Raw genomic sequence first — 21,358 nt, forward strand, 5'->3', positions numbered from 1 at the left:
TAATTTTTATAGATTTTATAAATAACAGATATGTTTCAAGAAATTATTTGTACTCGATAATTTAAATAAGAGAGTTTTATTTAACTTCCTTTATTTTTTCCTCCAATTTTTTGTGTTTATAAACGATATGTAAAGTTAATTATTTCTAATTTGAAACAATTAATATAAATAACTATGGAAAAAATTATGAAATTAATCGTGTCTCCCATATCGCAATATTTCCATTTTGTGATTGCAAATTAAAATAGGGGACATTTTACACACTCTGTGAATTAAAAATAATCAAATACTTTTTTTATTACAATTAACATGTGTAACTGTGCAAAGAACCTCTAGAATCGTTTGAATAGAATAGCATTGTGCTTTGGACCACCCACTGGTCTAAACTTTACGACTCCGCAATAATCTATCGTGTCATAAGATTCTCTCATGATAGACAGGCTAAAGTACACTCTTGCAGTTTCGATAATACTTTTCTCTTATTTGTACGGAACGTTGGGGATATCGCGTTTGATTCAGCGTTAACATTTACGCGCCTTCAACAATCGTCTTCTATGCGCTCGAACAAAAGCACCAGGCTCATCGATCAGAGCCACAGCTGACTTTAAGAAGCTTTCTATGCTTTCGTACTTTCTATTGTTTCGCGGCTACTATCTTATTTCGAACATGCATTTGCAATCTGCTTTTCGTATCGCATGAAAACGGTTTACCAATTTTTCTCCCCTCGTGTTCCTCGTAAAACAGGTTGTTCCGTTCGATACAATCGCGGCTGACTCCTTCCTCCGAGTTATCCAGTTTTGCGGCCTCAGAGAGAGGGTTATCGTTGATCTCCCTTTCTTATCTCAAATAATAGAAAACACGTTTGCATGTTTCGAGATTTTTTTTTTTTTTTAGATTTTTACACGACAGTTCCGTTTTGAATCGGCACTCTGATCAAGTTTTAAATATCAAATATGAAGATATTATCTTTTGAATAGAGAAAGTGGATAAAGCGAAATGGATTAACTTTGGATTATAATTGATTAAGAAAAAAGGCAAAAATAATATTTATTTCGTGTAAGAATTTTTGACTATGAGAGAATGAAAATTAAAAAAAGAAAAATATTTAACAAAGAAAATATGATTTTCCAGTGATATTTATTAGAATGAAATGAAATGAATTTTAAATATTTATGAAAACTTTACTTTGGCAATTTACTCATTAAAAAAGTAACAAAGAAAAAACTAACAAAAAATTTTTTCGAAACAATTTAGATTACGTTTTACGTAATTGCTGACAGACCGTCATTAAAATTAATGTATATTAAAATTGATTAATGTTAAACAAAAATTTATTTAAAAATTTATTATTTTCTGAAAATTGATGGTTTGCATTAAGTTAAATTTTTAATAACAATCTGGTAGACGTTGTAAGATGTAATTGTTTCAAAGAAACGTTTATATTAATAACTTTTTAACAAATAACCAGCAAGTAAAAATCATAACACTAATTCAAATAATAATCTTTAACAAAAAAATTATCAATTATAAAAAGATATCTTTTCGTAAATAATTAAAAATAATTATAAATACGAGTATATTATAATATATAATTCAGAGATAATTAGATCATTTTTTTTTTTTTTTAGTTTTTATGAATAAAAATCACGAATATAAATTTAAATTTTTTTTCATTGCAAGATTCATTTATCAATCTAAAAAAAAAATTTTTTTCACGACTTTAAAGCATTCTTTTTTTTTTTCAACTATCATTCTAACAGCTTAAATATTTGCTTTCGAGTAAAGTTGCGAATGAAATCATTTTTCTAAGAATACATGGATCAGATATTAATGTTGACCTTTCTTGTCTATGGGGAGATAAATACACACGCTGGATTATATTTATAAATTCACGGAACTGAATTACACACGTATCTGTGTACGTTTTCAACTACGTCTAGCACGCGAATCTTCGATAGAAGAAGAAATCTGAATTATTATTACGATCGTGTTTTCTGGCCGTTAATAGAATTCCTTATTTTTTTCATCTCTTCCTTTTCTCTTTTAACTTTATTAATTTAGAAAAATTATTCTATACTAATTCACTCGTAGATTAGAGTTTAAATTTAACTTTTGTTATGCCTGCTTACATTCCAAACTATACATCCAAACATCAATACATTCTATCATGAGCAACGAATTTCGAATACCCCATAACTGTAATTAACCAAACGAGCATGATTAGCGTTCGATTTTCCATCTATTCCATCGTTAATAATTCCATCCCAAATAAACGAATACATGTGGATGTGCCGCGACAACGGTAAACAATAGTAGTATCCGTGTTGATTATCAAGTGGACACCTTTGTCCCCGGAGATATCCTTTGTTTCGATGTGTATCTTCACATCGAGGGAACATCATGGCGAGGGTGGGGAGGAGGTAGGAGGAGGAGGAGGAGGTTCACGCTTTACTGGCGGTAGCGTTGAAGTAATTGCAATTAAAATTTGTTTCGTGAAATTGGTTATCCACATCCCTGTCTTCTCCGCTGTCCATCAATTCGAGGCTTTTAGCACGCACTTGTTTTCTATTTATTACTCTCTTCTGGTAGATCGAAAATCGCAATTAGCAGCTCGTTCGCGCGACTCATTTTCCGCCTCTCTCTCTCTCTCTCTCTTTTTTTTTCAACAGCTGTAATTAACAACGCGCCGTTGATAATTGTGCGTCTATTGTCTGTCGTTGCGTGGCAGGGTCGATTTAAAACGTTCACGAGCGGGGAGGGAAGGAAGGAAGGAAGGAACACATTTTATATACCAGGCGCGCTTTCATTCCATTTCGATCCCCGTTTTTCCACGAACGGAGGAAACCCTTTTAATTGAAATGTAAATTGTTCGATTGTGACCGCCGCGAAATATCGGTTGATTTTAACGAAGCATCGGCCCAGCCCGATAGAAATGAAATTTCACCGGCGCGCGATCCTCGAATGGAACGAAAATAACACGGGCGAAACTTTCTGATCGGTGACGTTCGGTCGCCTTTTAACCAGGCGACACTTGTTTCGGGTGGAAATTCGCGCGTTTTTTTTCCCCCCTCTCCCTCTCTGCTGACGACGGTTCTCGCTTTGATCGATCGATCGGCATATTTTAGCACCATGTACTTTATTTAATTCTTTGATCGCGCGAATTGGAGCATTTTCTGCATATTCAACAGGGCTTTATATACAGATGGATGTACGGTTAATTAGTTGCAGATTAAAAGAGAAAAATATACGGTGAATATATATATATATATGTGTGTGTGTGTGTGTGTGTGTGTACATCCACTGGCCCAATATTAGACAGTTCAGTGGCACAGTTTCGATCGGTAGGGGGGAGACATTTGACTTGATTAATACGAATATATGGAATTGGAGCGTTCAAAGTTAATGGAACTGATTATTTAAAGTAATTAAATATTGACGATAGATAATGTACTAATCTTTTCTAGATCGTTGTATCTGACACGTCGGAAATATCGTTTTTTATTTTTAACTTTGCCTCAAGATAAAATCGAGATGAAAACACAAAACTATTAATCACGGTTAGAAGCAATGTATAATTACATTGTTTCTTCATAAGGAAAAATTCGGTTGCACGAGATTACGTGTTTCGTTGACTTATCACCTTAACTTTTTCATTCCCACGGTAATCATGCGACGATATAACGCAGTGTAAGCACGTGTTATTCTCTCATCATTTGAGTTATATAAACGTTTTATTTCATTTTATAAAAACATAATAGATTATAACCTAGAACGAGTTATTTCTCAGACGGAAAAATCACTTTGAAAGCGTGAAATCGATTTTATATATACAATTCGAACTGGAAATAGTTTTTATAACAATAGAGCATTAAAACTTGAATAATTTATAATTTAATATTTTCACTATTTCATACCATATTGAAACTTAGGATAATTGGTTTTATCCTCTCGACGTGATATTCAATTCATTAATAAAAATATATATATACATATAGTCTGTTTCACACAAAATAAAATTATTATTAATTTTGATAGCTCAACAGTCGAACTCGCATAAGTGCAAAGACTTTTTCGATTAATCGTACATTTATAACAACTTGAAATCTTCTCCAACTGTGCGCAAAAAGATCTTGTCTGTCAACAAACAAAAAGATTGAAAGGAACGATGAATTCGATTCGATGAAAAGCATGGTGGAGGAAAAACGTGCATTGATTATTGCCAATATTTCCCCGTACGACCGGCCATTAATAACGTTTCTGTTATTAATGAACGAACTGCGGAGCGGCGTTATGAGTTCGATAATGGGCCACGCGGGACGTTTGACGCGTAATTGTAAACTCGATCGGGAAGGCTCGTCGACGTCACGCTTCTTTATCCCTGGCCACGACGGTTGTTGAGCTTTCGCGGCATTAAATAATCAAAACCGAATTCGAAGCGCAGTAGCGCGCATTGGACCGCAGTTTTCCCCCATTTGAAATTCAATGCGATCTGTTCAGTGGGTTGTCGCGAGACCGGTTTACCTACCCGCTCGATATTTATCGTGCCTTTCGGGAATTTCTCGAATATTTCGGAAATATCTATCTGGCCGCGAGTTGAGGATGAACGTGAATTTGGAAAATTTCGGTGTGCAGACGAAAGATATACCAGAGGGAATATATATATCTTTTGGACGCTTTGCGATCAGTCACAAAGATATGCTATTGCAAAAATTCAATTTTTTCTTAGTTTTCGACAATTTTCTCATATTTTTAATGAAACTTTGCGATAATGGATTATATACGCACGATGGTAATAATTTCTTTTTTCATCGCTTTAGGAAGATGAAATCAACGTTATAATTTTTAGAGATTGATTTGATTCCTTTAAAAATAATCCATTGTGATGTACGAATACACGAATTTTCAATAAAATAAAAATTTTGGAACAAGAATTGAATTTTGTTATAATGTAAAACACTGGCTGTTGGTACATAATTATTGTTGAATAAATATGAATAATTATTAATAAAAATTAATTTCAAAATAATATTATTTCCTTTTTACTTATAAAACAAATTCAAGTTTTTGCTATTAATTTAACAAGTAAAAATATCCTGACAGAAAAGCGTTGCAAACAGGTTCAGATTCGAATCTACGCGTAGCATATTATTATTTATTACTTAAAATTATGACTAATAATTTCCTAATTTTTATAAACGACAAATGTAAACACGTACATATGCATATCTGTCCAATATTTTTATATATATTTTGTTTTTAAAATACTGGACCAATTCAACGAAGGGTCGTTATAAATTGTAATAAAACGTTGCAATTCGTGCTATCGCCTTCGTAAGAATAGTAAATTTCTCAGGGGCGTAATAACAACGGAAAGTGGTCGCCTTGGGGTGCGATTAATGTCCTCGCTATGAAAAATGGTCAATATTCTTTTTTCCCTTTAGCCGTGTACACCGTGACACAAGGTATTTTTTTCCACTTAATATTTACATTCTTACCAGTATAACCTGTTCCTTATCGATGTAAAACGGATCGAAAAAATTTTTTTAATTCACTAACAAGCAATTTAACTTTTTATATTAAACCGTATTAAGCGATAATTATCTGAACAAACAGCAGTAGTGGCAATGCTAATTTCTAATTTGAATAATATTTTCCTTTAATATTAATATTATATTATAATTATTAATATAATATTATAATTAATATTATAAGATTTTAAATGTTGTAAGATATAATTTGAATATATATAAATAAATATACTATAGATAATAATTCAGCTCGAATTTATTTGTTCATTACTAATGAGAAAATTCTTTGATATCATAATGTAAGAAAAAGAAGAGATTTAAAAGATAAAAACGATGAAACAAAGATATAAATAACGTGAAGTTAAACATTATCAAGCAAAGCTTATTTATATGCAATACAGTTTCTTATAGTATTGAGAGAATAGAAATTTTAAATAATGATATTAATCTACGAAAAAATGGACGTTATTCAAGAAATTTTTGTGAATAATAATCAGGTCACAGGCTACGATTTCATGAATTAAATTTTTATCTTGAATAAAAAAGCAGATATATAAAATATTTGATAATTGATATCTACAAATGAGGAAAAAATGATTTTATTTTATGAAAATAAGTTGGAAAAATATATTTTTTTTGAAACGATCGATCGATCAAAAATGAATTATTGGCAGAAGATTATGTTATATCTCTGAAAAAAGAAAATGAAAAACGTACAAATAAAATTTTTTCATTTTAAAACTAAATTTCTGAGAGAGAAATCAAATTTAAAAACTCGTTGAACATGCGATTTTTGTTGAGAATAAATTTTGCTCTACACTTTTTATTTATTTTTAGAATAACCTTCTTCTTCCAATAATAATTTTCTTGCATTTGACTTACGTTTTCAAACTTTTCCAAAAAAATAAAACTCATTTTTTCTTTTTTTTACAACTTGTATTTACATAAAAAATTCTATCAAAACAACAATAAAAATAATCCCCCCTCCCCCCTCAACGTATCGTTTTGAAATCGAAGTAAGCGCGATTAAAGCGAGGATACACGATCGACGTGCGATGAATTCCACGTAGAGGAGCACGACGCGTGGCACGTAACAAGGAAATTTATAAGGATTCGCGGGGATCGGCGTAAACCTTGAAAATTCTATTTATTCCGCGAATTTTCGGGACGAATATGGGACGAACGCGCTCGCTATGAGATAAATTTACGATCCTTTTTAGGCATCAAATCTGGCGTGTCGGCAAAGTTTGGCCCGCAGCCAGTTCAGGGGTCTCGAGTGCGGCCAAATACACGTACAGATGCGCCCACCTATATACCCGAGGAACACGTGAAGCCACGGGTATTATCAGATATTTAATTTGAGTTTCGCGCCGTTATATATCACTCGGTGTTGATGGAACGGCTTGTTCTCTTGATTTCCGTTTTTGCACCCGTGTCGACCCGTGATTTACCGTAATTTCTATTAAAGATCCCCTGGAACGCGTACCAATTATTCCTCCTTCCCCTCTTTCCTCCTCACCCATTCTCCTCCCCACGGCTCTTGTTTCTCCGATGCAATCTCTTTTTTTTTTCGCGTCAACTTTCGTGCCAACGATGTCGCGCGCCTACTTTTACATTCCCCGACGACGATTACCAACCATCCATCGCCACGAGGCGAGGAAACGGAAGAAACGAAAGAGAGAGAGAGAGAGAGAGAGTGAGAAACATTATATCGCCGTCCCGTAGAATTTTCAATTTTCTTGAAAGCCCCGTAAAGCTTAAACGCATCCTTCGCGAGTGAATACGTTTCACGTCTTCTCCCGTTCCCGGATTTTCCCTTCTTCGAAAAACCGTGTTACCCTACGTGTTACGATCTCCAGCACAGGGCTGGAGAAACCGGACTCTCTCCCCGAGGAAACGATCCCCCATATGGGGAGGCGCGTTTTGTTTACCGAAACGAACGCGGCTACTGCCGATGGTTAACTGGATCGTCCCCGTTTTATGCAATTTTGGCGGGCAAACAAGTTTGACGAGAGTAACGTAACGGGGAATGTATAAGTAATCGTACGCCCCTCCTTTCAAAGGGGATTGTGCGGCTCTTTCTTTCTTTCAATTACACGGATGATGTCGTAATTTCGTTGGAGAAGTATCGTTATGATATTTTTACTCTCGTTACGGATATCATTGAAATTTTAGTCAAATTTTTAAAGTTACGAGCGGTATGAAATTTTCGATTATCACGTTTGAGGACATTGCAATTTTTTAAGAACATTTTTTATTATTCTTGCATCTGAAGGGTTATTATGAGAGAGATTAATTATGCATGATTTTGAAAACTTTTATTTTTGAATATATCGAGAATTAATTTACTTATGAATATCGACTTTAATATTATTAAGTATGTATGTATCTTTTTAATTTATAAAAAATTTTCATTTTGTATTATGGCATTTATCTAGTATAAACACGTTTCTTTGTTATTAAATAATTAATGTACATGTAATGTTTTTATCACAAATATGATGAAAATGACTGAAAAGGGAACTAACTTACCAGCAGACGATCATAACAACATCTTTTCTTTAATTAGAAAAGAATCACAAGTATATTAATATATTTTTCAATCACGTTACAATTTACAATCTATTTGTTATAATTTACAATTGTAATACACAATATCATTATATTAAAACAAAATATGATAGATACAATTTAAAAAGGAATCACACGTATATTCATGGAAAAAAATTTTCTTCTCGGTTAAGAAAATCATTTGAAATCGATCACTAAAATTCTCGTTCACTAAAATTTAATGCAAAACAGTCTCGCACAATTATTTTTACCTACACATCCTGAAAACGTTTTGCAGGCTATCTTTTTTTATTTCGCCATTAGCGAGATAATTGCATTCCGGTGTGGCGCCTGTGTATCTCGTTTTTCCTCGAGAGCATCGTTCTGGTTTTTTTATTTGGTCGAAGTTACCTTACCTTAACCATTGATACGGTTGCTCCAAGTATTCCACCATTCCCCCGGGTACAGGAGAAGTAAGCTTAACAGTGCGTTAAAGGTAATATGATTACGGGAATCTGCAACGCGTAAGCTCGGCCAGAATATAACTTCTCGATGAATTCGTGATTAATATGCAAATGCTGGTTAAGTTCCGGGCTGGAATCGAGTATAATTTCGCTTCGAGCGGTATCTGTCTTGCGTGGAATGGAAAATATCGACAATCGTTGTCGATTTAATGCAGAAATACTTAGCCGTTTATACAAGTTTATAGAAAGAAATTTTTTTACTGTATACTACTCGAGACAAATAATCTTCAGGGTAATGTTATAGATAAAAAGTATTAGATTACTTAATAAGTTGGATCGTGTTTCAAGTATCATATAAAATTATGTAATACAGTTTTATATAAAAGTTGGTTTAATCGAGGATATATATGTATATCGAACAAAATGGAATTTTAAAAGTGAATAAATATCAAACAAAGTGCTGTAGTTATGATTACATGGATAATTTTAATAATATGGACGCACAAAAACGCACGAAAGGAAGAAATATCTAAAGTAATTTTTTTTTTTAAATTGTAATGAATATTCTCCCTAAATATTAATCTGACCCCCTCTTTTTTTTTTAGTGTAAGCAATGCAATGAAAATTTTAGAGAGAGAGAGAGAGAGAGAGAGAGAGAGAGAGAGAGAGAGAGAGAGAGAGAGAGAGTAAGAGAGTAGTAGTGGTGATGGCATTTAAAAATGAAGGTAGGAGGAATAACGGATGTTCTATTATTCTATTGTATTTTATTGTTTGGGTAAGGTTTCTGCCTTATACAATGCAAATAGGACATTCTTGTTATTTCTTCCATCTTTAAATTTCACTATTACTTTCTTCCATTCATCCAATGATCAGATTTTTCCTGCTAAATCTGATCGGGATCGAAACTTTTCAAACGATAGAAAATACTATTTGGTAAAGAATATCTTGTTTGTCTCTTCAACTTGCAATTAAATTATTTATCATTTTGATTTAATTCTTAATTATAATTGTTCGAAACAAAATAAATGTGTCCTTTAATTTCTTTAATGTCGTTATTATTATCATATATATGAATCAAGTATATTCATACTTGTTATAATAATCAAAAAATAATTCTTGATTTGAAAAAAATTTTATTTTTTAAATATTTCTTTTTTAATATATATATATATATAAGATGTCTGTTTTATTTAAATATATTGAGAAAAAGATATATTATAAGAAAAACTATATGTTATAAAAAAAGAATATTATGAAATAAATGTTTTTTCAAGATTTCATTAGAATGAAGAAGGAATGTAATCTTGTTATAAACAGATACATTACGCAGTATTAATTGTTTTTCTATTGATGCGTATGAAGGTCAACTTTAATTTTTTTAAAACAATGTAATATTTTTATTGCACTAATTAATACAATTCGTAATTTTTTTTTTTATAAAAGAGTATTAAGACTATAAGAGTATTATTATTTATATATAAAAAAATCTTTGGTTTAAAAGATATTTTAACTTGAAATTTGTAAAACTTATCACGAAAGACCAGGAGAGTATAAAGTGTAGAGTATTGCTTTACGTGTTCCTTGACTTTCATATGGTAAGTTTTATGAATTTAAAGTTACAATATCTCCTGAACTAAGGATTTTTCAGAATCAAATAACTTTTTTAAAAAATAACAAATTGCATTAATTGATGCGTTAAAAATTATATAATTCTATTTATGAAAATCAATCTTTATATAATCTCTACTATTAATACTGTAAATATATCTAATTATTATTAATTATTATTAACATATTAATATTGTATAATGTATCTTTTTATACTAAATAAATAATTTTTCATAAGAATATTTTTTTCATATTTTTTTCATAATATTTTTACTAAAAGATATTTATTTTGTTATAAGTATATTTGGATAAATAAACACAAATGTTTTACATACATTCTATTATAATTAAAAATTTAATAAATGTTTTTTAAAATTGAAATTTTGTCAACAATTGATTCAAAATCTGGAATAATTATATATAATTGATTTTCTCTAGTTTCGAATTTCTATTAATAACTTTCTATTATTGTTTATGAAGCGAAAGTTAGTTTTGATTTAATAATAGACAAATTGTTATTAAATATTTTTGTTTTAAATATAGGTATTAATTTTTAAATTATCATATTCCAAATACTATTTTCTATTCTATTCTTATATTTATTATTTCATGTATTTATTAATGTATTAATTAATATTATTTTTTATACTACTTGATCTTGAAGATTTTATATGAAAAAAATATATAAATAATTTACATGTTTTTATAAATGTATACAAAATATTTAATATAATAAATCTTAAATGTGATCTTGTATCTTTAATTTTATGATAAATATCGATAATTAAAATAAAATATTTCTCATTTAAAGTTATAAGATAAATTTAAGATAAATATTTAAAAGAATTTTAAAAATATTCTTATATCTTTAATCTTTTTCTTAATTCAATAGATTTAAAATTTTTTTTATAAAATATTTACTATATTGATATTATTATACGCCGAGTTTATTTATATATAATTACTATTAGATACAGAATATTACCACTTATGATTATCTAATCAAATTTCAAAGTTGTATATTTAATAGCCGATACTTGATAAGCTTTTAATTATAACATATATAATAATTGAATAGAATATTTTTATCATCGTTAACAAATATTAAATACGTACTGATCTAGGGCATTTTAACCTTCTTAAGAGATTAAGTCGATAAGAATATAATTACATTGCATAAAATCTAATAATTTTCCAAGGCAGTAACAAGATTCAACGAGAAGCAATATCACGGTAACATTGCATTATCTCTCGAACACGAGATTCATCGTTGTTCAACTATATAAGACAAATGAAGATATAATCCAAAAGCAATTTTGATCAAATAATAAAATTTCATCACAAAAAGATATTTAATGAACTTTTCACACTTATCATCAATTTAATCTCTCGATTCCTTATCGCTCCCGATTCTAAACAAAGCAACCCGTATTCTCATTCCGTTCCTTTTTCCTTTCCTTTCCTCGAGTCACTCCCATTTTTCTTTTTCGCTTTTCACGAAAGCTGTGCAACTCGTAAAGCAGAGAGTCTTTGCCAGAGACACGAATTCCCTCGCAACCCATTGTCGTAAATAGCTTCAAGGAAAGGCCCCTGTGTGAATAAGTAAAGACGTTCCTTGAATGACGCCCGTGAAAGTATAATGCTCGAACGCGTAAACGTGCAAGCGTTGATTCCGAAAGTGATTCAACGATGGGATCGCATGCCACGTGCAGGGAAAAGATAGAACGAATGTGAAAGTATCGAAAGTTTCTTCTTCGCGAGGGCGAGTTGTGCGGTTTCTCGATCTTTGTTTCGCGTATCACGTATTCAGACACGCTTCATCAATCACGTTAATAAACCTGTTTCCACGTGTCCGCTCTCTGAATCGGGCCAGGTTACGAAAATTCTCGAGTTCGAGTCTGTCTGCTCGGAATAGATGTGTACGAGTAACGAGGCCGAGCGATGTACAGTGAAATCTTCATCGTGCGAAGTCTTCTCGTTTGTTTTACGTTTAAGACGTGCTCGTGAAATTTCTTCCTATCGTGTTGCGTTATATATTTTCCATTGTAAATTCTTTTGAAATGTACTGTACAATTTTGTCCGTGAAAGATGTATGGTAAATAAAATTTTGTTAAAAAATTATATCTTTTATTCTTATAATACACGTACGACTCGACTTATTGCTGAATCTGATCGCGAGTTCTCCATAATAATCTAACAATACATATATATATCTATCCTTGGGATAAATGGTAGAATAAATATCTTAGCTTCAATTTAGATTAAATTGGATTAAGAAATTTTTTAAATATCATTATTTTTGATTGTAAACATCCTTTTTTTTTTCTTAACTTACAGATATCTACAAGAACAGATAACTAATTGATTATAATCCAACTTCGTAATATTCAAAATATCTGTAATTGTTAATTCACTCTACAATTGTATAGACAAATATACTGATGATATTATATTTTGCATGATAACTTACATATATAGGATAGTTAATATATAAAAATGTACATTAAGACTTATTTATTAAGTTACAAGCAATTTAAGCTCGTGTTAAATAAAACTGGAACAATGTGTCACAATAATGTAATAGAACAGAAAAACGATTTTACTTTATTTCTGTTTTGTTTTGTCTAATGCAAAATCGCTTATAATTTAACAAATAAGCGATATTTTTGTATATCCAAATATTTTATCTATAATCGATCCAATATATCTCACGAATATAATTAATATTCTGCAAATATATACGTGAGTTTTAACTCGATTAATAATTGAATCTTTTGTATCTAAATATTAAATCGAGCATTATGATAAGACGATTGGAATATAACTTAATTATTAGACTTGGCTTATTATTTTTGAAATAAAATGTTATTAATATAATCATTATTGGAATGTCGTGTTGTTTTACTTTCTTATTCAAATAATCGAATATAGTTCTGTAGTGCTGTATTATTGTACCGAACGATGCATTTATTATAATTTGCACAGCGTTAATTATGAATCATAATGCTGAAATGGATAATATCATGGAATACAATTAATTATTCTATTGTTAATAATGATAATACAGGCCTAGATGCATACAAAAAAAAAATTTATTAATATCTTGTTTGATATGTTAATGACAGAAGTTTTAACGATTCTATATTTAACATTTTTGCATAATGTATTCAATCATTGAAGAACGTGTTATTGACTTTTAATCAAAGTTTGTTTGAATTCCAATCCAAAGAAAAATTATCTAAATTTATTTTATTATTATTCCCTATATTGAATAGATTCAATGCTAACCGGTTTCTCAGCATACCAATCGTTATTTAATTATTCAATGATGCAATGTCTTTGCTAAGGTTGTGGAAAGCTTCCATCACATCGAACTATTAAGTTGTCTGAAAAATCAATGTTGAATAATTAATCGAAATTAACATTGAACTTTAAACTTAAATTTATTTAGAATTTAAAGGAGGAAATTAAATTAAGTAAATCAGAAAGGAAAAGAAGGTATTAGAAGTGACAAGATTTTTAACTTTTTTAAAAAGTTTTAAAAAACAAAAAAATAATTCACCCTTCCATTCTTGAGAGATTAATTATAATACATGATTCGTAGTAAAATTGTTAATTTGAGAAAACCGTGAATATATTTGTAAACTTTAGTAACAAAAGCTCGCATATTATAACAGATTATTTAAAAAAAAATTCAAGATTTTATCACGAATTGATCAGATTCCTCGTGGAAAGTTTTCACGTTTAATTTCGAGTCTTTAGCTTTCTTCATTCCTTATTCTAATAAAAGCGAATTTATATTCTTTTATTTTGAATATTGCGGGTGATTCATTCACAATGATTATGAAAAACGAAAGCTGTTATGAATATTTAATGATTCATTTTAATTGTCAAAATGTCAGTTGGTGCAAATTCTATCTTCATATCGTTTACATTTAATTAAGATAAATCCACCATTTTATATGCTTTTTTGCGGATATTCTTCTTTCGCAATAATTTTCAGATTTGGTAGATTCCAAAGATACTCACAATTTCATGTTTCCTTAGAAAGAAAAAAAAAAAAAACATTTTCAAACTTTGCAGTATTATTAAAAAAAAAAGTATATCATACTTGAACTGTTTCTTCCTTCTTTTATTGATGAATATTCTTTATACCTGCCATTGCCTCTTCACTATAAATAAATAATAATAATTGCCCATTCCATCGAAAATAGAAATTGGCTCTACTTTGTTCACTGATCACTTTGGATTAAATCCAAGATTAAATCCAAGAAAATTCTCTTGAAGAGACGACTTTTCTTTCCTTTTCGATAACGATATTTGCCGAATAGATTTTTTTTATCAGCCGTTTTTCAAATTTCTCCCGAAAGGAAGGAAGGAAAGAACGTTCTGACTTACGTTCGACGAAAAGTTTACAATTCATGCGATGAATGCGCCCGATCCTCGAAGCAAGAAGAAATCGTGCAATAACGCGAGTAATCCGCGAAAGCAACGTCAAATGTATACGTGTTTCGTTTGGTGGGGAAAAAAAAAAAAAAACTAGGGCACTAGGGAATGGATCGAAGGATCGATCGTTGAAGCGCGATAATGACTCGATGGATTTGAAAACGGAAGACGTGGGTCGGCGTTCACCTTTTCGAACGGCTCTCATTTTCCTTTATCCGACTTCCTCATTATTCCCAGATCATTTACTCCTCTTTTTTGGCACAAAAGCAACGTTGAACTCGCGCCGAAACGCATGGATTTGGACCGGCGTTCGGTGTCCACACACATCCCTCGTATGTGTGTGTGTGTGTGTGTGCCTTTTTGCCGCTGATTCGTGTTGCTGAAATTCTGGCTCCATGGTTTGTGCTCGAAAACTGCTTTAACCGCTCAAACGTTACGTTTCAAACGGATTTTTCGATGGAATAATAACAGTTACATTTCGAGGAACACCGGAATGGTTACGGACAATGACGTAATGTTCTTTTATATTGGATCGCGTTGCTTTGTTTTTAACTAAAACTATGTATAAAAATTGTCTCCGTTTATTCTTTAACTGCGCTAAAAAAAAAAAAAAAAAAAAGAAAAATAGCAGACAATTCGTTTAATTTCAATTTCAGCAATAAAATTTACGACAGAGGATGATTTATGTGTGCTTTTTGATCTTTTCGGACAAATCTGACGTGTTAATTTTTATTTTTGAAAAATCTATTGAAATACGATTGCTAGAATAATATTATACTTGCAAAAAAATTCGTATCGAGCGATATGACTTGCGCGATTACAGATTGCAATGAAAAAAAAATTTTAAACAATTTTGAAAAAATACATATCTACTAATATCTTTAGAGTAACAAATATTCGAAACATTAATAATAATAAGAATTCGAAAGAAAGAGGATGAAATTTCGGTTCGTAAAAAATTTAAACTGTTTGAAACTCGTTAAAAACTTTTTTATTCGTCTCTACCATCCGAAAGATCTTATTCCCTTCTGTAATTAATTTTTAATGGAAATTAATTTTGTCGTGAATATCTCTAAGATATTACATAAAGATTATTATTTAAACTCCATGTATATGATTTACACGATGAAGAGGAAATGAATCGATTGTTTTTAACAATATAGATAATCTTCTAACGAATTCTTTCTCGCAAAAACTTTCTCAAAATTATTGTCACACGTGTTCTTGATACAAATTCATTTTTTAGTAACACTTTTGCCATTCAAAAACGATATTTACTTAGAAATTTTTCAATTTTTCGAGTGGCATTTTCATTCCAAAACCCAAATATCCTTCTTCTCACACCTCAGCCACCCTTAACCCCAAACTCTCATAAACATTCTTCCCTGGAATATTTTTAGCGGTTATTTTCACGTTGCAAATATTCCTCGTCTTTTGCAGTTGATACACGTTTCGCATTGCATCGCGACGGATTCAGAAAGGTTTTATGGTTCCGTGTTCTTATACATCTTAGTCCTTGGTATACGTCTGTTAGAAAGCAGGACAATGTTACGTTAATAATCGAACAGCAATAAAACGATAAAGACGCGGATACAACGGTATCTCGAAGAAGGATAGAAGGGAAAAGTAGCGGGAAAAGAAGTAAAATTGCCGCGTAAAAGTTTTACGAGCCACGACATTGCCTTGTTGCATCTGCTCATACTTTATTCCGCTTCTCTTTATTTTTAGCTTCGTGCGCTTCGAGGCTTAACATTCGTATAAAGTAACTTCCCCGTTATAAACAGTGTCGAGTAATAATCTCATTTCTCCACTCTGTAATTGCTCTTATTCCAAAATACTTTTACTCTTCCTTCAACTACCTTTTGAGTAATTTAGTTTGAGTATGAATATTTCTTCTTAAATTCTTAAAGCGATAAAATTTTTTATTCACCTATATTTTACAAATTAATTTTTTCGCTCGTGCCAATGCTCCTCGAATTAAAAAATTCCCGACTCTTTTAAATATCAAACATTTAAAAAAAAAAAATTCGTCTCTTTCTTGCGATTTCGTGTCAAATGTCAAATATCACGATCACAAAGGGTTGATAAATTTACGACACTGTCAAAGCGAGAGTGTACAACGTAACATGGGATGCGTGTGTTCTGTATCGGTGGATCTGAAGAGCACGGATGAGGGCACAAAACGCGAATATTACGCTTTCTACGAGGATTATCCTCAATGCGATGCATCTCTCCGCGCATCCGTCTTTCCGTGCTGCATACATATTTAATACGTTCATCCCATCCACGATCAGCCGTTAGATTGCATCGTGTATCGGTCGGATCTGCAACGAAGAGCGAGGAGACGTAAGACGTGATAACCGTGCATATTGTTACAAAGATGTATCTATGGCCAACTGGAAAATTTTTAAATTTTTAGTTTCGTTTCATTTTTCGAGACATTTAGACTTTTATTTTATGAAAAATTATTGCTCAATTAGGGATGCATATATTCTTCTTAAAAATTTTCTCCAATTGTCGATTTATTTACAACGACAGATTTTTATCGATATTATTAATTATAGTAATGCGTTTGAGATGAAACTTGAATGGTGTTATTAAAGGAAGTGTATTTTGACGCAATTCGTTACTTTTTAGAACGAAAAGCATTGGTTTATTTACGTTGAAAGATCATTGATTTGAGGAGATATTTCAAAATTTCACAAAACTCAAATTGTATATCTATTATATAAATGGTTAAACTGAAATAATTTTTGAACGTATTTTTTTTTGTAGAGGATATCAAGTTTTATCGGATGATGTATTTTTATATAATTCGTTCGATAACTTTTATATTTTTCTCTGCGATCAAAGAATCAAAATAATCAAAATCAGACATAAAACATTCTAAATATCCTAACAAATGTTTAACCAGATAGATAAAATCGCAAAGCAATAATAGATGTACTTTATAATCACGAAAGAGGTTAGGATATAATTTTTCGTGTCCGATGGCTATCCCTGTTGTAAACCGTTTCTGGAATATCGAAATATGAAATATTCTCGGATCTCCATTCATAACATATTGGTTTCCTTGGACGCGAGCTTGTTTACTTTTTAATATTCCTTGTGCATGCTCTAGCGAGCTTTTAAACTCGAAACTCGAATATCGACATTATTTATCGATGTTAAAAACGCTGATATTGATCGCGAAACGGATAAATATTCGGGATGGTAAATTATTTTATTCATAATGAATACGTGTTCTTAAATGACACTGTAAACATTAATCAATATATTTTCAATCCGTTCATTCTAATTTTCGTTTTTTCAAATTTATCAAATTTAATTATTTAATTGCACAGCATTGTTATCTTAAATATAAAATCTAATCATTTTTTAAAATCGAAGGAACGAAACAAAAGGAAATTGCGGGACAAAAGTTAAGGAAGTTCAAATAAGTGTAATTGGAGAAATAAAAAAAATTTGATTGATATAAAATTTACAAAATTTACTTTGAGAATATATGCAAATATTTATTTTAATACCGTGAAAAAAATTAATCGCTTTTATATGTAAACAGATAATCGACCATGCTATAATGTAATTATAAAACAAATACGGGTAAATAATTTAATTCTGAAATTGAATTCATAATTTTTTTATAGGTGTGCGCAATTACATAGCCAGATTCATTACGTATTCCATTTATTTTATCTCTTTCCTACTTACTATTTTTAACCTTTTAATTATTTTTCATTCAATTTCGTATAAAAACAAGCAGAAACGAGCAATTTAAACAGTTCAAACAATTCAGTTTGTTCGAATGCAAACACTGCGACATTGTGACATTCTCAAAGAAAGACACGACAAACTCGAATAACCTGAGCTTAAAAACCAGACAACTATTTTTTAATAACATAGATCACGTTCATCGTGTCGAAATAATTAAACGCCATTAAAAACATAAGAAACATACTCGATCTAACGTTCATTCTACACAATTAATACACATTAATTAATAAAACGCAATAACATTTCAAATTACAACAAACATTTTATCCTTTTTTCCCCCCGTCACATTGTTAAAAAACGTATATCATATAATACTCGATCCCTAAAATAAAATCCTTCCTTCAAAATTCATCTTTTCAGCAACTACCAGTTAGTGGAATTACCATCCCCAAAGCTCCTGCCCCGATTAATTAGAAATGCAACAGGTGAACGTCACTATGGGAAACTAATTGAATCCCCCGCGAGATCGTTTGAAAAAAAAATTGTATTACTTCCGGTGTGGCGGCTATCATATCCTGCCGCCTTTTATTAGAGAACTTGGGCCGAGAAATTCTCCCCGTGTGTACTTATACTAAGCGCTCTCGTTCGAGTAAACCAACTACGTGAAAACTACGCTTGTGCCGGGCAAGCGAGGAGGGGAAGAGTGACACAAGAGGGTGATAGAAGATAGGAATGGAAAGAAAGTACGTAAGGCGATGGAGGGAGGGGTCCACGGCTCGTTGTACCCACGGGGTTAAAGTTTAATCTCGTAAACGTATAAAAAGTTTAAGCGAGCTAGATAATATTACGCGGTCGGAAGTTTGGATAAAGACGATGCAAATTGAAGAGGCGAGCCGAGTGGCCGAGATGAATTCTTCGGCCCGAGAAGTAGCCCAAACGTGTGATAAAGATTAATGGATGTATTCGTGATGGAAGTGCTTATTATTATTCGTCGCTAGGGATTTTTTTTTTTTTTTCATATTTTTACGACACTTCCTTTCTACGACACTTGGACGGAATAGATTTTCGATTGATCTTTTTACTCTGAGTGTTATCTTTGGTCGTTCTCTCAAACATTTTCAGGGAAAAATACCTTTATCATCGTCAATAATTTGGAATCTATTTTAGTGAAAAAAGTGTATTTTGTATTTATTTATTCGATAATTAACGATTGATTATAATTGAATAAAGTATCGAACGAATAAACGAAAAGGAACGCGTTATTGACCATTTTATAAAAATATATTGATTTTTGAAAATTCAATTACAACGATGTTACAATTTTGTAAATTATTGAACACCGAAATATCTTTTATTTCTTTGCGACAAAATATTATCGTAGCTCGTGAGTTCGATTTCGACATTGGTCACAGCTGCTCCCTACTCGAAAGAAGTTAAATCGAGAGAAGTTTCCAGTGCGTCGGCTGTACTTTATGTATCCATTATACATTAACATAGAAAATGTTACGCGTCGTCTGAGCGGTTTCCTTTTTCTGTTGCGATGACGAAAAAATTTCATCGAAATCGTCGCTTTATCCCTTGTTGTTTGTTCCATCGTGAATTTTCACTTCGTGACACGATGATATTGGAAGTTTCGATGCATTCGATACGACGATATAAGGCTCTATTTTGTGGACCACTGAATTGGACCGTGGAAAAGATACAGTGCACTTTCATACTTTCATAAGCAGATGCAAAGTGGGGTAAAAATATCCTGCCGCGATTTTCTGACCTTTACTCCCCATGCCTCTTGCCTCGAACAAGTGGTAATTTGCAAAGAAATGGCATTTTTGCAAACACCGAGATTTCCTCGAGCACCGTCGATGGATATTCTTTCAGAAGCCTGTTGATAGTTACCATAGAGATCTTCTTAAAAGTGTAAATATAGAGGGATATTAATTTTGACTGAGTATATATAGAAAATATCTTTTTTTTTTTACTTTCACTTATAGCATGAAAATGTTTTATATTATATTTCTAAGTTCAGAATAAAATATTTTGCAAATGTAGAAAATCATCTTTATGAAATGAACTTATCATACATATAATTATTTACAAATAATGGCCTATCTTATTGATATCGATTTGTTATCAAGGTCAGTGTAATAATTTTTCTAGATCAAACATATGTCATAACATTCTATTGCATAATTTTGATTTCTGAAATATTCACAGAAATATTTTTAACACAGATATATTTTTATGATTTGAGATAAATTTGTATTAAATTAAAAGTATAAAATTGTAATCAGATGGGAAAAACTTGTTGTATATTTGAAACATTATTGGTAATTTGGAATATAATCAAGGTATATAAAAAATTATTAACATTATCTAATTTGTAACATCGTAAATATTTAACAACGAATGACCTGTTAATGTCAATGACAATCCCAGATATCTATGTAATATGTAAATGTATATCGAATTAAATTCTCATTTAATTCAGATTTACGATTTATATATATACCGATAAATACAGTGTAATAAATATTATTTCACGTAAACATTATATTATGCTAATGATACTACTTTAATTAATAATAATATTAATAATTTGTGGAATTCGAGGATCGATTCAAAATAAACACAAAAATTGATAAATAATAAAATATCGGTTGAGGTTTATTTTATTAAATTATAAGCAATTTAAATTCGCTTCGTTATATGAAGCGAGACCGAAATAGAGCGCGTCAGCGGTGTAACAGAGATAGAACGATCACACTCTTTCTATCTATATTTTCGTCTAACTCAAACTTAAATTGTTTGTAATAAATAAGCGACATTTTCTTTTGGCTTCTTCAGAATTGATCCTTCACGAATACAGTTGACTGTATTTGATTCTATCGATTCAATAAAAGATAATCGAAAGTAAAAGTTCCGTTTCATTTTTCCTTGAATCGATAGATTAGATAAAAATATAATTAAATAGAAATATGGATAAGAACTTTGGACTTGATTCTCTTAAACCGTGTAGCAATTTGAAATTGATTGACAATGTGAAATTGA

General features: G+C 30.9%; 1 protein-coding gene and 1 long non-coding RNA gene across 5 annotated transcripts in view; one reads left to right on the forward strand and one right to left on the reverse strand.

The window, feature by feature from the left end:
• The window catches only part of LOC100872588 (uncharacterized), a 607,316-nt gene that overhangs the window by 6,843 nt on the left and 579,115 nt on the right, over positions 1-21,358 (forward strand). The window lies entirely within an intron of this gene.
• On the reverse strand, positions 16,498-17,774 carry LOC147656309 (uncharacterized). The gene is made up of 2 exons (XR_015294656.1): positions 17,544-17,774; positions 16,498-16,920 (listed from the first exon to the last, which is right to left on the reverse strand). It is a non-coding gene; the product is annotated as an uncharacterized LOC147656309 (long non-coding RNA).

The sequence above is a fragment of the Apis florea genome, unplaced genomic scaffold (genome assembly GCF_048593485.1).
Source record: "Apis florea isolate Af1SG1 unplaced genomic scaffold, ASM4859348v1 contig_3798_pilon, whole genome shotgun sequence".
Taxonomy (NCBI): domain Eukaryota; kingdom Metazoa; phylum Arthropoda; class Insecta; order Hymenoptera; family Apidae; genus Apis; species Apis florea.